Raw genomic sequence first — 20808 nt, forward strand, 5'->3', positions numbered from 1 at the left:
CCGCGGCTGCGGTGACTGGAGATGTGTATTCTACAGCCAACGAGCCAGTTGCACAACCCGTTCGCCTGTACCCAAACGCCGTTTTCTCGGCGACCCAGATAAATCTCAAAAAGAGCATTAGCATGTTTATCCGGCTCTCGCCGAAGGTGTTTTAGATGTAGGAAATGTGCCCACATCCCAGTGTTCACCCCTACACATAAGCACGGCCCATTCAGTGATACACTGATTCAGGGCCTGTTTCAATAAAGGCGGTTCATGCCGATTGTGTTTTAAGTGTAAAGAAGGTGCCCGCTTCTCAGCACGCACGCTTACTGTTAAACGCTGCGCCCTCTGTGCCGCGCACACACATAAATCATTCCCCGGCCCACGTGACCAGAATGTTATGTGTAAATCAACCCGCTGCTGGTCTCAGCGTGCTGCCTCAGATAAACACTGCAAGCACAGTGTCAATTTATCAGCCCTATCAGGTCTCCGGGTCCCTAGCTTACAGCGACCAGAACCCAGATACCATTCTAACCCTAGCTATACATGCAAAAGCATGGGAAGCTATCCCGGGCGTGTCAGATTGGGTGCTGAACATTATAAAACGAGGCTATTCACTGCAGTCCGCTCGCCGCCCCCCGCGCTTTCGAGCCCGGGTCGAAACTACAGTAGATCAAAAAGTATCTCATCTGCCGAGATAATGAAACTGTACTTGAAGGACGCAATAGAAACCGTCCCTCTAGACCAGAGCGAGTTGGGTTTCTACAGCCGTTACTTCCTGGTACCCAAAAAGGATGGTGGTCTCAGACCCATTCTAGATCTCAGGCTTTTGAACAGAGCTCTCATGAAGCGATCGTTCAAAATGATTACAACCAGACAAATTCTTGCGCAAATTCTCGCCCGAGGGACTGGTTTATATCAGTGGATCTGAAAGACGCTTATTTTCAGATACAAATAGCCCCCCGTCACAGGCCTTTCTTAAAGGGATACTCCACCCAAAAATTAAAATTCTGTCATCATTTACTCACCCTCAAGTTGTTGCAAACCTGTATGAGTTTCTTTCTTCTGCTGAACACAAAGGAAGATATTTTGAAGAACGATTGGAACCAAACAGTTGTGGGGCACGGTGCATATCCCTTTAAGATTCGCCTTCGAGGGTCAGGCTTACCAGTACACCATCCTTCCGTTCCGCCTGTCCTTAGCACCTCGTACATTTACGAGGTGCATGGACGAAGCGCTCGCCACCCCCCCCCCCCCCCCCTGAAACAACAGGGTATGCGAATACTGAACTATTTGGACGACTGGCTAATTATGGCCCAGTCAGAGGTGGAACTTATGACACACAGGGCTTTATTACTAAGCCATTTAGAGGCTCTGGGCCTCAAAGTCAATTGGACCAAGAGTTCGCTATCTCCCAGACAGAAAGCTTCTTTTCTGGGAATGGATCTGGACTCTGTGTCAATGACAGCGCGGCTGACGTCACAGCGCGCTCTGTCTATTCAGTGCCTGGCGGTGTCATTCAAAGTAGGCGATGTCTCTCCTCTCAAAAGATTTCAGAGGATTCTAGGCCTCATGGCTTCAGCCTCAGCGGTGCTTCGTTTAGGCCTGCTTCGCATGCACTGGCACTGGCTTCGTTTAGGCCTGCTTCGCATGCACTTTTACAGCACTGGCTAAAGACGCGGGTCCCGCGTCGAGCATGGGCATCCGGTCGATTACGTCTCAAGGTAACTCAGAACTGTGTCACAGCTCTGGAGCCCTGGAAGGCGGTCAGCTGGTATCAGACAGGTGTAAACCTGGGGCTAATCTCGAAACTGAAAGTGGTTTCGACAGACGCCTCCAATTCGGGCTGGGGCGCCCTCTACGAGGGCAGAACGATGTTTGGCCTGTGGTCAAGCCAAGAGAAGAGCTTGCACATAAACTGTCTAGAGATGAAGGCGGTCGAGAACGCCTTGCGGTTCTTCCTTCCCCTTCTAAAGGGCCACCATGTCCTTGTCCACACGGACAACATGTCGGTGCTTTCCTACATAAATCGCCAGGGCGTCTGAGATCATGGAACGCCTCCTTGTATGGGTTCAGCACAACCTGCTCTCGCTGAGAGCGGCGCATGTGCCAGGCCATCTGAACGTGGGTCCAGACAGGCTGTCCAGGGACAACGTTCCCCCAGGGGAATGGTCTCTCCACCCTCAGACAGTTCAGCTGTTGTGGGACACCTTTGGCACAGCGGAGGTCGACCTCTTTGCGTCTCAAGACAACGCTCAGTGTCAAATATGCTTCACGAAGAATAGGGACGCGCTGGCCCATCACTGGCCCAGCCGCCCTCTCTATGCTTTCCCGCCGATCACGCTGTTACCACAGGTAATCAAGCGTATCAGGAAGAACGGTTCCTCTGTGCTTCTAGTAGCTCCGTTCTGGCCGAACCAAGTTTGGTTCCAGGAGCTGATGCAGCTTCAGAGCTTGGCTCCATGGCCTGTCCCGTTGAGGAGAGATCTCCTCTCACAGGCCGGGGGTACGATTTGGCACCCACACCCCGAGCTTTGGACTCTGCATGTGTGGGCCATCAACCCATCAATCTCCCGGACGGGGTGTTAAACACGATTACGCAAGCAAGAGCGCCCTCTACTAGACGGCTTTATGCTTCCAAGTGGTCAGTGTTCTCAGGTTGGTGCTCAGCTCGCAACCTGGATCCACAAGATTGTGGGGTATCAGAGGTTCTCTCCTTCCTACAGGAGCTTTTGGATAAGGGTAGATCCCTATCCATGCTCAATGTATATGTGGCGGCTATTGCTGCGTTTGTCAAACATTCGCACGGCCAGTCACTGGGTAGGAATGACCTTGTAGTCCGCTTCCTCAGGGGAGCTAGAAGGATGAACCCTCCTCGACCCCCCTCGGTTCCCGTATGGGACCTTTTCTTGGTCCTAGAGGCCACGAAGGGTGCCCCTTTTGAGCCTCTACACTCTGTGGACCTTAAGTATCTCTCGTTAAAAACCGCCTTTCTGGTGGCTATCGCCTCAGTCAAGCGGGTGGGTGACTTACACACACTTTCTGTTAGCGCGTCGTGCCTTGAGTTTGGGCCTAATGACTCCAAGGTCATCCTCAAACCGAGACATGGTTATGTCCCCAAAGTGCTTGCCACTCCTTTCAGAGCGCAAGCCATTTCCCTGTCAGCCCTCTCTGGATCTGACAGCGAGTCTGACGTGAATCTCCTTTGCCCAGTTAGGGCCCTGAGAATTTACATGGAACGTTCGGCTGCTTTCAGACAGTCAGAACAGCTCTTTGTTTCTTTTGGTGGCCGCTCTAAAGGTCTAGCTGCCTCAAACATAGCCTTTCCAGGTGGATAGTGGACGCTATCTCAGTGGCTTATACATCTAAGGGCCGTCGTTGCCCTCTGGGTGTCAGAGCTCATTCCACTAGAGGCGTGGCCTCTTCGTGGGCCTGGTCCAGTGGGATTTCTCTTCAAGATATCTGTATGGCGGCAGGCTGGGCCTCTCCGTCTACATTTATAAGGTTCTATAACCTGGAAGGTCCTCTTCAAGCTAGATTGTTATCAGTCTAGTTAATCTGCTCAGTTCTGCCGGACTCACATCCGCAAACTGCAAAGTTTCAGTTCAGGCAGGCTAATGCCTCCCCTGACTGTTATACAGTGTTAAGCACCCTTGTTCACTTAAGGTAACCACGTTTGCCTTATATCATTCTTGTTAAGCCCATTCCCTGTCGGCTTTTATATCCCCATATCATATGAGCTCAGGGCACTCGCCCTTGGGTAAGTGTTGTGGTAGTTTTAGCACGCACGGCGTTTTAAATTGGGTTACCGTAGCGCAAGCTAGCTAACGCAACACGAGAGTACTCTCGTAAGAGAACGTCTCGGTTACTAATGTAACCTCGGTTCTCTCTAGAAGAGGGAACGAGTGTTGCATAACCCTGCCATGCTTGTGCTGCCATCTGGTTTCGCTTCAGTTGATGAAAACCAAGGCACATCGTATCGAGCTCTGGCTTATATAGGCATAAGCCACGCCCATTCGCGCGGGACGTGACGACTGACGATTCGCGCTGGGCCAGCGCCCTCATTGGTGCTTACGTCACAAGCAGTCCCTCCATAGGTTGCAGCAGTTGCCGCAGAGCAGCCAATAGGCGTGCGCGCTTCCTTGCCTAGGTCTGCTCGCTGCAGCAAATGTGTTTTAAATTAATACAAAATTATAAGGATAATTTTTGGCTTCAGTATTCTCGAGAAAAGAGGTTTTCCCGTAGCGTAAGCTAGCTTACGCAACACTCGTTCCCTCTCCTAGAAAACGTTAACGTTAAAACCTTAAAAACGTGTTAAAACGTCTCGTGTTTCATCCTGTTCTTCATTCATATTAAGCTAAAGAAAACATGTAGTGCGTTAAGGAGGACTACGCGTAAACTGTGAGAAGCATTATATTCAGAATATAAATAAACACGTTTCATTTTTAGGGCCCAAGCCTTGAAAAGGCGAAGGCCCTATTGTTTTCCTAAGGATTATTTATTATTAGGGCCCAAGCCCAAAGGGCGAAGGCCCTATTGTTTTCCTTAGGATTATTAGGGCCCAAGCCCAAAGGGCGAAGGCCCTATTGTTTTCCTTAGGATTATTTATTATTAGGGCCCAAGCCTTGAAAAGGCGAAGGCCCTATTGTTTTCCTTAGGATTATTATTATTAGGGCCCAAGCCTTGAAAAGGCGAAGGCCCTATTGTTTTCCTAAGGATTATTATTATTATTAGGGCCCAAGCCTTGAAAAGGCGAAGGCCCTATTGTTTTCCTTAGGATTATTATTATTATTAGGGCCCAAGCCTTGAAAAGGCGAAGGCCCTATTGTTTTCCTTAGGATTATTATTATTAGGGCCCAAGCCTTGAAAAGGCGAAGGCCCTATTGTTTTCCTTAGGATTATTAGGGCCCAAGCCTTGAAAAGGCGAAGGCCCTATTGTTTTCCTTAGGATTATTATTAGGGCCCAAGCCTTGAAAAGGCGAAGGCCCTATTGTTTTCCTTAGGATTATTATTATTATTATTAGGGCCCAAGCCTTGAAAAGGCGAAGGCCCTATTGTTTTCCTTAGGATTATTATTAGGGCCCAAGCCTTGAAAAGGCGAAGGCCCTATTGTTTTCCTTAGGATTATTATTAGGGCCCAAGCCTTGAAAAGGCGAAGGCCCTATTGTTTTCCTTAGGATTATTATTATTATTATTAGGGCCCAAGCCTTGAAAAGGCGAAGGCCCTATTGTTTTCCTTAGGATTATTATTATTATTATTATTATTATTTTATCGACTATTCGGGCACTTTTGGGGCTCTTAACGTGCACGAAAACTCTTGAAACTTTGCACACTGGTCAGAACCCGCGGCCATCAGGGCCGGGCTGAAGCTGGTACCCGGGCGTGGCAGGGGGGCTCGACAGCGCCCCCTGGAACGGGGTCCGAAAACTTGGTCCATAAATCAAACACGCTTCCATGTAATAATATGAAACTCGGTACACATATAGATCTCATCGGTTCATATATCCTTTGTACTTTTACTTTTTACCCCAGCCCAACAGGAAGTCGGCTATTATGGTTTGTTTGGAAGCGTATGCCCCTGGAATTCGATATACTCCTCCTAGAGAATTCAACCAATCGTAAGGAAACTCGGTCAGCATGATGTCAAGACATTCAAGTCAAGTCACATTTATTTATATAGCGCTTTTCACAATACAGATTGCATCAAAGCAGCTTCACAGTGATAACATGAAAGTAGTACAACACAGTTCAATAATATTGTTGAATATTAAATATCCCCAACTAAGCAAGCCAAAAGCAAGGCGACAGTGGCAAGGAACCAAAACTCCATCAGATTGGATGGAGAAAAAAACCTTGGGAGAACCCAGGCTAGTCAGGGGCCAGTTCTCCTCTGGCTAACAATCATAGGGTTTTAAAGAAGCTTTACAGTAAGTCCATATCAGAGAGTACCTGGAAAAAATACATTTAGTTAATCATGTAATATTTAGGGGATAACATATCGCCGGCGTTGAGTCGTCTCTTCGCAGGCGTTGAGTCGTCTCTTCACAGGCGTTGGTCTTCTCATCACAGGCGTTGAGGCATCCGAAATCCCCGTGAGAGGCAGGATACCAAACTGGAGCCTACGAACGCCATTTTTCTCGGGACAAGCGTCCCGAGATAACAGCAGAAAGGCAGATGGGAAATAATTAGCATAGCTGATGTTCATAATGATTTCCATTACACGGGAGTAGGTGTTAGAAAACCATAATCTCACAACTCTCCGGACAATCTCACAACATTGAGGATGAAAAATTGCCAGGGGATTTTTGATATCTCGAACGGTTTGGCCGTGGCGAGGAAACGAATTTATGGCGAATAATGGAAACAGGAAGTGTGTTATAACTTCTGCATACATTAACTGATCTTGATGAAACTTCAACAGTGTGTTCGCTGTAAGAGGCCGATCACATGGATGTGACTATTGTGAGTCAAAGTTATAGCGCCACCAACTGGCAGCAGGAAGTGTGTCACTTTCTAAATGCTTTTGACAAAAGTGGGGGGGTTAGTTTTATCTACAGTAACAAAACTCGATATGTATATTGTACTCTTCGAGCCGGACAACTTTCTAATTTACCGTAATTAGCTACGACCAACAGGAAGTCAGATATTTTGGTTTGAATGTGGATTTCAGATTCTGAGTTTTTAGCTACTCCTCCTAAGTAGTTTATTTTATTCATGCCAAACTTTTTCAACATGATGAAAATACATTGAAGATGCTAAATTGTGAACAGATATTGAATATCTCAAACGGTTTTGCTATGGTTGAGGGATTCAAGTAATGTCAAAAAAAGAATCAGGGCATGTCTCATATCTTTCTAAAATGTAATTATACACCATTTATTTTTATATAAAATTATACAAATATTAGAACTAAACCCATTTTATTCCTTTTTTTCAATTTAAGAATTATTTTTAAGTTTAAAAACAGCCAGAATGGTTGTTTAGTCAAAAATAATAATAATCCAAATCATATATAGTGCTATACTGCCCTCTTGTGTTCAAAATCAGGTAGGCCTATTGAATTTATATATATTTATATATTAGGGATGTTACTATGGGAATATTTTCCCACCGGTTAATCAACGTGTGATTGTGTAAACCAATTGTGTAAACCTCCCGCTGGGGGGTTTAAAAACACTAACTTGAAAGCGAAAGTATAATATGGACGTCCGCACGGACATTGAAATGGTGGCGCTCGAATGAATTCCTATGGAAGTAGAAATTAACTAAACGTTCGCTCTGTTCTGCTCGCTCGTCGCCATGGACGCGCACCGTTATGAATGCCAGTGCAGCCGCATACTTTTTAGTGTCACTAAAATTAGTGCAATTTCGGGGGCCGATTGCTTAAATTGTGAGTTCAATAGTCTATTATTTTTCATGGAAAACACAACAATAAAAGAGTACAATGACAGATTCGCTTAAATAGGCGTTTTTACATAAAATAGCCTATTCCGTCATCATCTTTTCAGTCAGCTCTTCACTCTCGTGATTAATGAAATTTGACTCCTGTTGCTGATATTTGCTGCAACTTTCGTTCAGCTCACAATTTAGTAAGCAAACACGTTTCAAATGTGTTTTTATTTTATTTTAGTGTATGTGTGTGTATATGTATGTATATATATAAATATAGCTTATGTTTCAAATATGAGTTAATTAACAATCGTTGGAAAGAATGATACTTTTAAACATAACACTAAACCGTCATTAGGTGTCGCCAGGCGACCGTCTTAATGAGCGAGTCATTGATTCATTCGTTTGAACGACTGAGTCATTCATGAATGAGATAGATGTTTATGGATTGATTGGTCATTGAATCTTTGAGTCAACCGATTCGTTCAAAATGCTGAATCATTCAGTAATGAGAACGCGTTGCTGTGAGATGCGCAATGGTTCTGCTGTGATCTTTGTTTAACTATTTTCGCTGCTGAAACAGAAAAAAAGTCAATATTGCATCTAAAATGTAAGTGATTTGACTTGTGTGTGTGTGTGTGATTGTGTGTGTGATTGTGTCTGTTACAGTGATAAGAGTTTAACCCTTGTTAAACTTTAGGCCTTGTCTTTTTGGATATATATCTTTTTATATTAAAAAATAGTCATACAACCCATATATTTTAAATGTATTGTTTGCTTTAAATTACATTAAGATTGTATGTTTGGTAATCGAACCTGAATGAATTATAAATGAATGTGCTACATTTCAGATCATATATTTGTTTTCCTTAAAATTTGAACTAACACTAACTTTATTCTCATCTGAATGATAGATTATTTATTTCTGTATAAAATAAAAACACCTTTGATTTTTCTTTTTTAATCAATGTAGAATGTGTAACTGAAAAAATAAACAGATTAGGGCTCTGTTTGATGACAAGAAATGAAAACCAATGCGATATGATGAATGTCCAAAAGATGGCTCCCACAGACTGTTTTTAAATAGGATTGTTTGATATTTTTTGCTTTTAAACTGTGTGTGTGTGTGTGTGTGTGTGTGTGTAAGAGATTTTGGTTGGGTGACAGTTGTAGTTTACAGTTTGACAAGAGTTTATAGTTTGACAAAAGCACAATGTTGTGTTTTATTGCGAGTGTACACAAATATAAGTAAACACTTTGCAGTTTGAATAATGTCCTGTATGAACAAAAGGACGGAGTATGTCTTTATGTCTACATTGTTCAATTACGCCACACACACACACACACACACACACACAAACACTATTTTTCTAATCATATCAGGCAAGTAATATTCTGTCTTGTCTCTTAAAAAAACAATATATATATATTTATGTATATATATATATATATATATATGTGTGTGTGTGTGTGTGTGTATATATATATATAAATATAGCTGCGAGCAGCGATGAAAGGGCCAAAGCCGGCGGCACCGCCACCCCGGTTATAGCGCCACCAACTGGAGCAGGAAGTCTGTCACTTTCAAAAAGCTTTGAAATCACCTGATTGCTTCAAACTTCACTACTATGATGTAAACACACGGCAGATGTAGACCTGGATGTAGACCTGACCTTTCAGAAGGTTGCTCTCGCATACTTTGTGGTTGACATGTGCCCTCAATGCACACTTTTGCAGAGCCCACACTGATACAAGCTCTACAGCACACTTCTTTTCGACAGTCAAAGCAGGGTTACGTTTTTGCACGTCGTGCACAATAACCCTAAAGGCACCAGGGTGGCGGTGCCACCGGCTTTATATATATATATATATATATATATATATATATATATATATATATATATATAAATAAATAAATATAGCTGCGAGCAGCGATGAAGGGCCAAAGCCGGTGGTACCGCCACCCCGGTGCCTTTAGGTAACTAAAGGCACCGGGGTTGCGGTGCCACCGGCTTGGGCCCGTAATCGCTGCTCGCAGCTATATTTATTTATTTATATATATATATATTTAGGGCCCAAGCCTTGAAAAGGCGAAGGCCCTATTTTTTTCCTTAGGATTATTATTATTATTATTATTATTATTATTATTATTATTATTATTATTATTATTTTATCGACTATTCGGGCACTTTTGGGGCTCTTAACGTGCACGAAAACTCTTGAAACTTTGCACACTGGTCAGAACCCGCGGCCATCAGGGCCGGGCTGAAGCTGGTACCCGGGCGTGGCAGGGGGGCTCGACAGCGCCCCCTGGAACGGGGTCCGAAAACTTGGTCCATAAATCAAACACGCTTCCATGTAATAATATGAAACTCGGTACACATATAGATCTCATCGGTTCATATATCCTTTGTACTTTTACTTTTTACCCCAGCCCAACAGGAAGTCGGCTATTATGGTTTGTTTGGAAGCGTATGCCCCTGGAATTCGATATACTCCTCCTAGAGAATTCAACCAATCGCAAGGAAACTCGGTCAGCATGATGTCAAGACATTGAGGATGAAAAATTGCCAGGGGATTTTTCATATCTCGAACGGTTTGGCCGTGGCGAGGAAACGAATTTATGGCGAATAATGGAAACAGGAAGTGTGTTATAACTTCTGCATACATAAACTGATCTTGATGAAACTTCAGCAGTGTGTTCGTCGTAAGAGGCCGATCACATGGATGTGACTATTGTGAGTCAAAGTTATAGCGCCACCAACTGGCAGAAGGAAGTGTGTCACTTTCAAAATGCTTTGAAATCACCCTCTTATTTTAACCCGATTTGCTTCAAACTTCACTGCTATAATGTAAACACACGGCAGATGTAGACCTGTGAATGGATTCTTGATATCTTAGATACTGTTGTCGTGGCAACGCATCAAACTTTAATATTCTTTTTTTATGCTTTTGAGACTCTTAGCATGCCTGAAATTGCTTAAAATTGCATGAAACTCGACAGACACATCTCATTTATTAGCCAGTAGACATGTGCAAAGTTTCAGAAACGGGCGTGTTGAGGGCTCAGTAGCGCCACCTTTTGTCAAAAGTGGGGGGATTAATTTTATCTACAGTAATAAAAATCGGTATGTGTATTGTTCTCCTCCAGCCAGACAAGTTTCTAATTTACACTCAATAGCTCCAACCAACAGGAAGTCAGATATTTTGGTTTGAAAATTGTCATTTTATGTCTCTCTCTCTCTCTGAGCCTACGTCTCTGTGTGTGTGTGTGTGTGTCTGTGAGTGTGGGGAGGGGGAGGGGGGCTAGATTAACCATTTGACTGCTGTGTTGTTTGGCCTGCATTAAAAAAGAAAATAAATGTCTTACGCCTTGTATTTTTTAAATAAGTTGTATTAATAAGTAAAGGCATATAACCAGTTGAATTGTAGTGCATTGAAAATAGTTTTATATAATTAGTTTATTAATTAAATTAACTTGGTCCATAAACTTCGTCAGAAAATTTGGTCCATAAATCAAACACACTTGCATGTAATATTATGAAACTCGGTATATAGATCTCATCGGGCCAAACAACTTTAAGCCAGCCCAACAGGAAGTGGGCTATTTTTGTCTTAATGTGGATGTTTTGCAAAACCAGGCTCTACATTTTTACCCACTCCTCTTAAGTGGTTTATTTTATTCCCACCAAACTTTTTCAACATGATGGAAATACATTAAAGAAGCATAATTGTGAATATCTATTGAATATCTCTAATTGTTTTGCTATGGCGAGGGATTAAAGTCATGTAAAAAAAAAATAAACACTAAAAGCCTCATATCTTCTAAAAATTTAATTATACACCATTTATTTCTAGATAAAATTATACAAATATCACAACTAAACCCATTTTATTCTTGTTTTCAATTTAAGAGTAATGTACAAGTTTAAAAACAGCCAGGATGCACTATTCAGTTAAAAAAATAAATATATCAAATAATACATAGGGCTATACTGCCCTCTTGTGTTCAAAATCAGGTAGGCCTATTGTATTTAAATATATTAGGTAGCCTATGTGACTCCGAGAATATTTTCTCACCGGTTATTTGACGTGTAACACCGGGGGCTTTTAAATCGCTAAGTTAAAAGTGAAAGTAAAGTAAGGACGTCCGCACGGACATTTATAGTGGTGGCGCTCACAGTGCGCTCGAATGAATTTCTATGGAAGTAGAAATGAAAAAACATTCGCTCTGTTTTGCTCGCTCGTCGCCATGGACGCGCACCGTTATGAATTCCAGTGCAGCCGCATACTTTTTAGTGTCACTTGAAAATTAGCGCCATATCGGGGACCGATTGCTTCCGGTTTTCAGGGAAAACACAACAACAAAAGAGTAAATGACAGATTCGCTTATATAGGCGCTTTTACACAAAATATTCCGTCATAATTTTTCCAGTCAGCTCTTCACTCTCGTGATTAATGAATTTTGACTCCTGTTGCTGATCTTTGCTGCAACTTTCGTTCTGCTCACAATTTAGTAAGCAAATACGTTCAAGTTTTAATTGTAGTGACTAAATGATTTTATTATACACACACCAAATTGACGGTGGGGGGCCATGGTATATTTAAATCTGCCAATTGTAATATCTGCTGGGCACCCCTAGTCTAGTCTTATTAAATGTATGCTTCATCTTTCATTTTTAATTTGTAAATTTGATCAATAAATTCAATTATTTAGAATAATAAGACACTATATGGCTGTTACTCTAGGTAGGGGTGATCAAATTAAATCGTTTACACTGAAAAATAACAATGCATTAAATAATGTGAGATTGTTTTAAATATGAGTTGGAAAGAATGATACTTTTAAACATAACACTAAACCGTCATTAGGTGTCGCCAGGCGACCGTCTTAATGAGTGAGTCATTGATTCATTCGTTCAAATGATTCGTTCGAACGACTGAGTCATTCATGAATGAGACAATACATGTTTATGGATTGGTCATTGAATCTTTGAGTCAATCGATTCGTTCAAAATGCTGAATCATTGTGTCTCTTACAGCGACAAGAGTTTAACCCTTGTTCAAGTTTAAGGCCTTGTCTTTTTGGATATATATCTTTTTTTTTTATTCCAAAATATGCATACAACCCATATATTTTAAATGTATCGTTTGCTTTAAATTAAATTAAGATTGTATGTTTGGTAATTTAACCTGAGATGAATGTGCTATATTTCAGATCAATATATTTGTTTTCCTTAAAATTTGAACTAACACTAACTTTATTCTCATCTGAATTATAAATAACTTATTCCTGTATAAAATAAAAACACATTAGAATTTTCTTTTTTAATCAATGTAGAATGTGTAATTGAAAAATAAACAGATTAGGGCTCTGAGGACAATAAATGAAAATCAATGCGATATGGTGAATGTCCAAAAGATGGCACCCACAGACTGTTTTAAATGGGGTTGGATAAATATTTTTTGCTTTTAGACAGTGTGTGCCTGTGATTTTAGTTGGGTGACAGTTGTAGGTTACAGTTTGACAAGAGTTTATAGTTTGACAAAAGCACTTTGTTGTGTTTTATTGCGAGTGTACACAAATATAAGTAAACACTTTGCAGTTTGAATGATGTCCTCTATGAACAAAATGACGGAGTATGTTTTTATGTGTAACAGTTCAATCGCACCCGCACCCGCACCCGCACCTCACCCACACACACACACAGACACACACACACACACACACACACACACACACACACACACACACACACACACACACACACACACACACACACACACACACACACACACACACACACACACACACACACACACACATATTGAAACCTGAGTGAAGTACAAAGCCCATAATGAAGAATAGTTTAGCATCCAAATACATCGCAAATGTTGAAACAGTTTGATTCTAATGAGAGAGTTACGTGAGCCAAACACCACCTACTTTCACTTTCGCTTTCAATTATTTCGGTTATTTCTTAATTATAGTTTTTTTTTATTCTTGTTCTGTTCTGAATATCATTAAATTTAAAGAATTGCTTGTGTAATAATTTGAGTGTATCATCAAAACAGATTAATTCTCTCGGTTTAGTGATTCCCTAGTTATTTTTTTAGTGTTTTCATTGTTCTAATCAGGTAAGGCAAGTGATATATATATATATATATATATATATATATATATATATATATATATATATATTTTATATATATATATAATTTATATATATATATATATTTATAAATATATATATATATATATATATAAATATAGCTGCGAGCAGCGATGAAGGGCCAAAGCCGGCGGCACCGCCACCCCGGTGCCTTTAGGTAACTAAAGGAACCGGGGTTGCGGTGCCACCGGCTTGGGCCCGTAATCGCTGCTCGCAGCTATATTTATTATTATTATTTTACTACCTTTTGGGCACTTTTGGGGGCCTTAACGTGCTCGAAAACTCTTGAAACTTTGCACACATCTCAGAACCCGCGGCCATCAGGGCCGGGCTGAAGCTGGTACCCGGGCGTGGCAGGGGGGCTCGACAGCGCCCCCTGGAACGTGGTTTGAACACTTGGTCCATAAATCAAACACGCTTGCATGTAATAATATGAAACTCAGTACACATATAGATCTCATCGGTTCATATATACTTCATGCTCTTACTTTTTACCCCAGCCCAACAGGAAGTCGGCTATTAAGGGTTGTTTGGAAAACACATGCAATGGAATGTGAAATACTCCTCCTAGAGAATTCAAACACACGGCACGAAACTCGGTCAGCATGAAGTCAAGACACTGAGGATGAAAAATTGCCAGGGGATTTTTGATATCTCGAACGGTTTGGCCGTGGCGAGTAAACGAAATTATGGCGAGAAACGTGAAACAGGAAGTGTGTTATAACTACTGCATACATTAACTAATCTTGATGAAACTTCAGCAGTGTGTTCGTTGTAAGAGCCCGATCACATGGATGTGACTATTGTGAGTCAAAGTTATAGCGCCACCAACTGGCAGCAGGAAGTGTGTCACTTTCAAAATGCTTTTAAATCACCCTCTTATTTTTACCCGATTTGCTTCAAACTTCATGTGCATAATGTAGACACACGCCAGATGTAGACCTGTGAAAGGATTATTGATATCTTAGATACTGTTGCCATGGCAATGCATCAAACATTAATATTCCTTTTTTTAAGCTTTTTCATGCTTTTTTATGCTTTCGGGCACTTTTGGGGTTCTTAACGTGCTCGAAAACTCTTGAAACTTTGCACACGGGACAAAACCCGCGGCCATCAGGGCCAGGCTGAAGCTGGTACCCGGGCGTGGCAGGGGGGCTCGACAGCGCCCCCTTGAACGGGTCAGACAATTTGGTCCATATATCCAACACGCTTTACCCTATTTGCTTCAAACTTGATGTGTATAATGTAGACACAAGCCAGATGTAGACCTGTGAAAGGATTGTTGATATCTTAGATGCTGTTGCCGTGACAACGCATCAAACTTTAATATTCTTTTTGGATACTTTTGAGATTCTTAGCGCACTTTTGGGGCCCTTAACATGCTCAAAAACTCTTGAAACTTTGCACACGGGTCAGAAACCGCGGCCATCAGGGCCGGGCTGAAGCTGGTACCCGGGCGTGGCAGGGGGGCTCGACAGCGCCCCCTGGAACGGGGTCCGAAAACTTGGTCCATAAATCAAACAGGCTTTACCCGATTTGCTTCAAACTTGATGTGTATAATGTAGACACACGCCAGATGTAGACCTGTGAAAGGATTGTTGATATCTTAGATGCTGTTGCCGTGACAACGCATCAAACTTTAATATTCTTTTTGGATACTTTTGAGACTCTCAGCGCACTTTTGGGGCCCTTAACATGCTCAAAAACTCTTGAAACTTTGCACACGGGTCAGAACCCGCGGCCATCAGGGCCGGGCTGAAGCTGGTACCCGGGCGTGGCAGGGGGGCTCGACAGCGCCCCCTGGAACAGGGTCCGAAAACTTGGTCCATAAATCAAACACGCTTGAATGTAATAATATGAAACTCGGTACACATATAGATCTCATCGATTCATATATCCTTTGTACTTTTACTTTTTACCCCAGCCCAACAGGAAGTCGGCTATTATGGTTTGTTTGGAAGCGTATGCCCCTGGAATTCGATATACTCCTCCTAGAGAATTCAACCAATCGCCACGAAACTCGGTCAGCATGAAGTCAAGACATTGAGGATGAAAAGTTGCCAGGGGATTTTTGATATCTCGAACGGTTTGGCCGTGGCGAGGAAACGAATTTATGGCGAATAAAGGAAACAGGAAGTGTGTTATAACTTCTGCATACATTAACTGATCTTGATGAAACTTCAGCAGTGTGTTCGCTGTAAGAGTCCGATCACATGGATGTGACTATTGTGAGTCAAAGTTATAGCGCCACCAACTGGCAGCAGGAAGTGTGTCACTTCCTAAAGGCTTTGAAATCACCCTCTTATTTTTACCCAATTTGCTTCAAACTTTATGTGTATAATGTAGACACACGGCAGATGTAGACCTGAGAAAGGATTATTGATCTCTTAGATACTGTTGCCGTGGCAACGCATCAAACTTTATTATTCTTTGTTGATGCTTTTGAGACTCTTAACATACTTGAAATTGCATGAAACCCGACAGACACATCACATTTATTAGACAGTAGACATGTGCAGAGTTTCAGAAACGGGCATGGTGAGAGCAATTAGAGAATAATGTTTAAGTTTAAAAACAGCCAGAATGGTTGTTTAGTCAAAAAATTTTTTTTTCCAAATCATACATAGTGTTATACTGCCCTCTTGTGTTCAAAATCAGGTAAAAAGCGAAAGTAAAATAAGGACGTCTGCACAATTCATTAATAATGGTGCAGAGTAGAGTGAGCTTTTTCAATTAATTCCTATGGAAGTAGGAATGAACTAAACAACGTTCGCTCTGTTCTGCTCGTCCCTCACCGTGGGCGCGCAGAGTTATGAATGCCCGTGCAGCCGTGAGCATTTTAGTTTCATTTTAAAATTAGCGCCATTTCGGGGGACGTATTACTTTAATTTATTTAACAAAAACACAATGTTGTGTTTTATTGCGAGTGTACACAAATATAAGTAAACACTTTGACGTTTGAATGATGTCCTGTATGAAGAAAATGACGGAGTATGTTTCACTGTTCAATCGCGCTGAGCCACCCAGACCCCCCCACACACACTGACACACACACACACACACACAAACACACACACACACACACACACACACACACAATAATAAAACATTCAACCTAACATATACAAATTACACTGCTATGTTGAAATAGTCAGTAGTACAATTTGTATCATTCACAGTAAGCACCGCTCCACTGTGATTTTTCCAAGCACATTTTTGCACAAGTGAAGAGGATGATTTTTTCCGTCGATATTGGAACGTGAGTGAAGTACAAAGCCTGTAATAAAGAATAGTTTAGCATCCAAATACATCGCAAATGTTGCAACATTTAGATTCTAAAGAGAGATTTACGTGAGCCTAACACCACTTACTTTTACTTTTGTTTTAAATTATTTCATTTTGGCTTTATTATAGTTATTTTTTTATTCGTGTTCTGTTCTGAATATCATTAAATTTAAAGGATTTGTTGTGGAATATTTTGAGTGTATAATCAAATAACACTAAACCGTCACTAGGTGTCGCCAGGCGACCGTCTTAATGAGCGGGTCATTGATTCATTCGTTCAAACGATTCGTTTGAACGACTGAGTCATTCATGAATGAGACAGATGTTTATGGATAGGTCATTGAATCTTTGAGTCAACCAATTTGTTCAAAATGCTGAATCATTCAGTAATGAGAAAACACGTTGCTGTGAGATGCAATGGTTCTGCTGTGATCTTTGTTTAACTATTTTCGCTGCTGAAACAGAAGAACAGTCAACATTGCATCTAAAATGTAAGTGACTTGACACGTGTGTGTGTGTGTGTGTGTGTGTGTGTGTGCGTGTGAGTGCGTGCGTGCGTGCGTGTGTGTGTGTGTGTGTGTGTGTGTGTGCAATCAATCCCAGGTAAGAGGCATGAATAATGAGAATTGGACTTCTAGGAGTGAGGTTAATATTCCGGAGACGGTTCCCTCGGATTGTGAAAAGGAGGCGGCGCGGGAGTGGCCAGGCATTGCGCTACTTCTGTTTCAAAGTTTAAAACAATGCTAATATCATTTTTTTGAACGATTTCATTACAAATGTTTATTTTATATATTTATAAAATATTATAAAATATAATAACTATGTTTTGTCCTATTAACAAAAGACAGGCAATGTACTATTAACAAATGTTAATAGTTTTTTAAAAGTTAAAATGATACTTTATGCATTTGTTTTGTGTCAGATGATTAACAATATAAATTAAACAAAGCTTAAAACAAACAAAATAATAAAACGAAAACAAAGCTTGAACATTTTATTTAATTGAAAAGCCTTTTTGAAATAAAATGTGTTTTTTTCCCTCTGAAATAGCAAAAGCATCGCACACTTAGCTGTACCTGCTCTAAATAAATAATAGTATTTAAATAAAAATACAAAATCGAAATAAATAAATTATATAAAACAAAATCAAATCAAAGAAAATAAATCTTATTAAAGTTATGCAGGCACACATTTAACAATAATTTTCAAGTGACAAATAAAATCAATCAAAATTCCTTACACATGGAGTTAATCCTGACGATTCCTGAGGCGCCTTTCCTCATGACACTCGCTTTTTTTTTCGAAGATATATTTTCTTTGGTTTGATTTTGTTTTTGTAATAATTTATTTTATTTAGTTCGATTTTGTATTTTTATTGAATTACTATTTTTTATTTAGAGCAGGTACAGCTAGTGTGTGATGCTTTTGCTATTTCAGAGGAAAACAATAATTTTATTTAATTAATAATTTTTGTTTCAGTCCACCATATAATTATGTTGTGTTTGATCTATGGAAAAAAGTTAGTTGTGAAATGGTTGAATATTAACAAAAGTTAATAGTTTTTTACAAGTTAGAATAATACGATATATATATATAAACAAGCCGGTGGGACCGCCACCCCGGTGCCTTTAGGGTTACTGTGCATGACGGGCAATATCGTAACTCCGCTTTGACCTTTGAGAAGATGTGTGCTATAGAGCTTGCATTGGTGTGGGCTCTGCAAAAGTGTGTGTGTGTGTGTGAGGCGTGATTGAACAATGTAGACATATATATATATATATAAAGGCACCGGGGTGGCGGTGCCACCGGCTTGTTTATATATATATATATATATATATATATGAATATAGCTGCGAGCAGCGATGAAGGGCCAAAGCCGGCGGCACCGCCACTCCGGTGCCTTTAGGTAACTAAAGGCACCGGGGTTGCGGTGCCACCGGCTTGGGCCCGTAATCGCTGCTCGCAGCTATATTTATTATTATTATTCTTTTTCTATCAACCTTTCGGGCACTTTTGGGGCCCTTAACGTGCTCGAAAACTCTTGAAACTTTGCACACAGGTCAGAACCCGCGGCCATCAGGGCCGGGCTGAAGATGGTACCCGGGCGTGGCAGGGGGGCTCGACAGCGCCCCCTGGAACGCGGTCCGAAAACTGGGTCTATAAATCAAACACGCTTTCATGTAATAATTTGAAACTTGGTACACATATAGATCTCATCGGTTCATATATCCTTCATGCTCTTACTTTTTACGCCAGCCCAACAGGAAGTCGGCTATTTAGGGTTGTTTGGAAACGCATGCTCAGGAATTTGAAACACTTCTCCTAGGGAATTCCGCCGTTCGTCTCCAAACTCGGTGTGCATGAAGTCAAGACATTGAGGATCCCAAATTGCGAACGGATTTTTGATATCTCGAACGGTGTGGCCGTGGCGAGGAAACGAATTTATGGCGAATAATGGAAACAGGAAGTGTGTTATAACTTCTTCATACATTGACTGATCTTGATGAAACTTCAGCAGTGTGTTCGCTGTAAGAGGCCGATCACATGGATGTGACTATTGTGAGTCAAAGTTATAGCGCCACCAACTGGCAGCAGGAAGTGTGTCACTTTCAAAATGCTTTGAAATCACCCTCTTATTTTAACCCGATTTGCTTCAAACTTCACTACTATAATGTAAACACACGCCAGATGTAGACCTGTGAAAGGATTCTTGATATCTTAGATACTGTTGCCATGGCAACGCATCAAATTTTAATATTCTTTTTTTATGCTTTTGAGACTTAGCATGCCTGAAAATGCTTGAAATTGCATGAAACTTGACAGACAGATCAGATTTATTAGCCAGTAGACATGTGCAAAGTTTCAGAAACGGGCATGGTGCAGGGACTCAGTAGCGCCACCTTTTGACAAAAGTGGGGGTGTTAGTTTTATAGTTTTACCTACAATCATAAAACTCGGTACGCATATTGTTCAGATCAAGCCGGACAACTTTCTAATTAACTGTCATTAGCTCAGACCAAGAGGAAGTCAGATATTTTAGTTTGAATGTGGATGTTTCTGAGAATTTTCTCTCCCTCTCCCTCTGACAGAGAGAATGCACCCTGCCATTCGTGTGTGTGTGTCTGTGTCTGTGTCTGTGTCTGTGTGGGGAGGGGGGGAGGGGCTCTTCGTGTGATAGTTTAGTTTAAACACAAAATTATACATAGGGCCATACTGCCCTCTTTGTGTCCAAAATTATATTTATATATACATTATACATATATTTGGTATGTGACTGAGGAGGACCGAGAGCTTTTAAATACGGGACATTGATAATGGCCACGTGCAGAGCGCTCGAGGGAATTCCTATGGAAGTAGGAATTAACTAAAGTTCTGCTTGCTCATCGCCGTGGACGCGCACCGTTATGAATGCCCGTGCAGCCGTTAGTTTCATTTTATAATTAGCGTCTTTTCTGCGGCCGATTGCTTGAATTGTGAGTTTAATAGCCTATTATTCTTCATGGAAACCACAACAACAAAAGAGTATAAAAGTTTGGTGTGAACGCAGCATAATGAACAAGCTGCGATCTCAAGATTGCAATGCTGGAGTGTGTGTGAGTGTGTGTGTGTGTGTGTGCGCGCGAGAGAGAGGCGCGGGCGAACTGTGTGTGTGTGTGTGTGTGTGAGTCTGTGTTGGGGAGGGGGGAGGGGCTCTTCGAGTGATAGTTAGTTTAAACACAAAATTATACATAGGGCCATACTGCCCTCTTGTGTCCAAAATGATATTTATACATATATTTGGCAAGCATGTGACTGAGGACCGAGAGCTTTCAAATACGGACGTCCACACGGACATTGATAAGGGTTGCGCTTGCAGAGCGCTTGAGGGAATTCCTATGGAAGTAGGAATGAACTAAAAAACGTTCGCTCTGTTCTGCTCGCTCATCGCCGTGGACGCGCACCGTTGTGAATGACCGTGCAGCCGTTAGTTTCATTTCA

General features: G+C 41.4%; 1 long non-coding RNA gene across 1 annotated transcript in view; it reads right to left on the minus strand.

Moving 5' to 3' along the window:
• Positions 1-5634: 5634 nt before the first annotated feature.
• LOC130081983 (uncharacterized) overlaps positions 5635-20808 on the minus strand; it is a 75444-nt gene continuing 60270 nt past the window's right edge. Inside the window, exon 2 of the long non-coding RNA XR_008806730.1 lies at positions 5635-5835. This is a non-coding gene — a long non-coding RNA (uncharacterized LOC130081983). The remainder of the gene's footprint in view (positions 5836-20808) is intronic.

This window comes from Rhinichthys klamathensis, unplaced genomic scaffold (assembly GCF_029890125.1).
Source record: "Rhinichthys klamathensis goyatoka isolate OS25496 unplaced genomic scaffold, OSU_Roscu_1.1 h1tg000040l_1, whole genome shotgun sequence".
Lineage (NCBI taxonomy): Eukaryota > Metazoa > Chordata > Actinopteri > Cypriniformes > Leuciscidae > Rhinichthys > Rhinichthys klamathensis.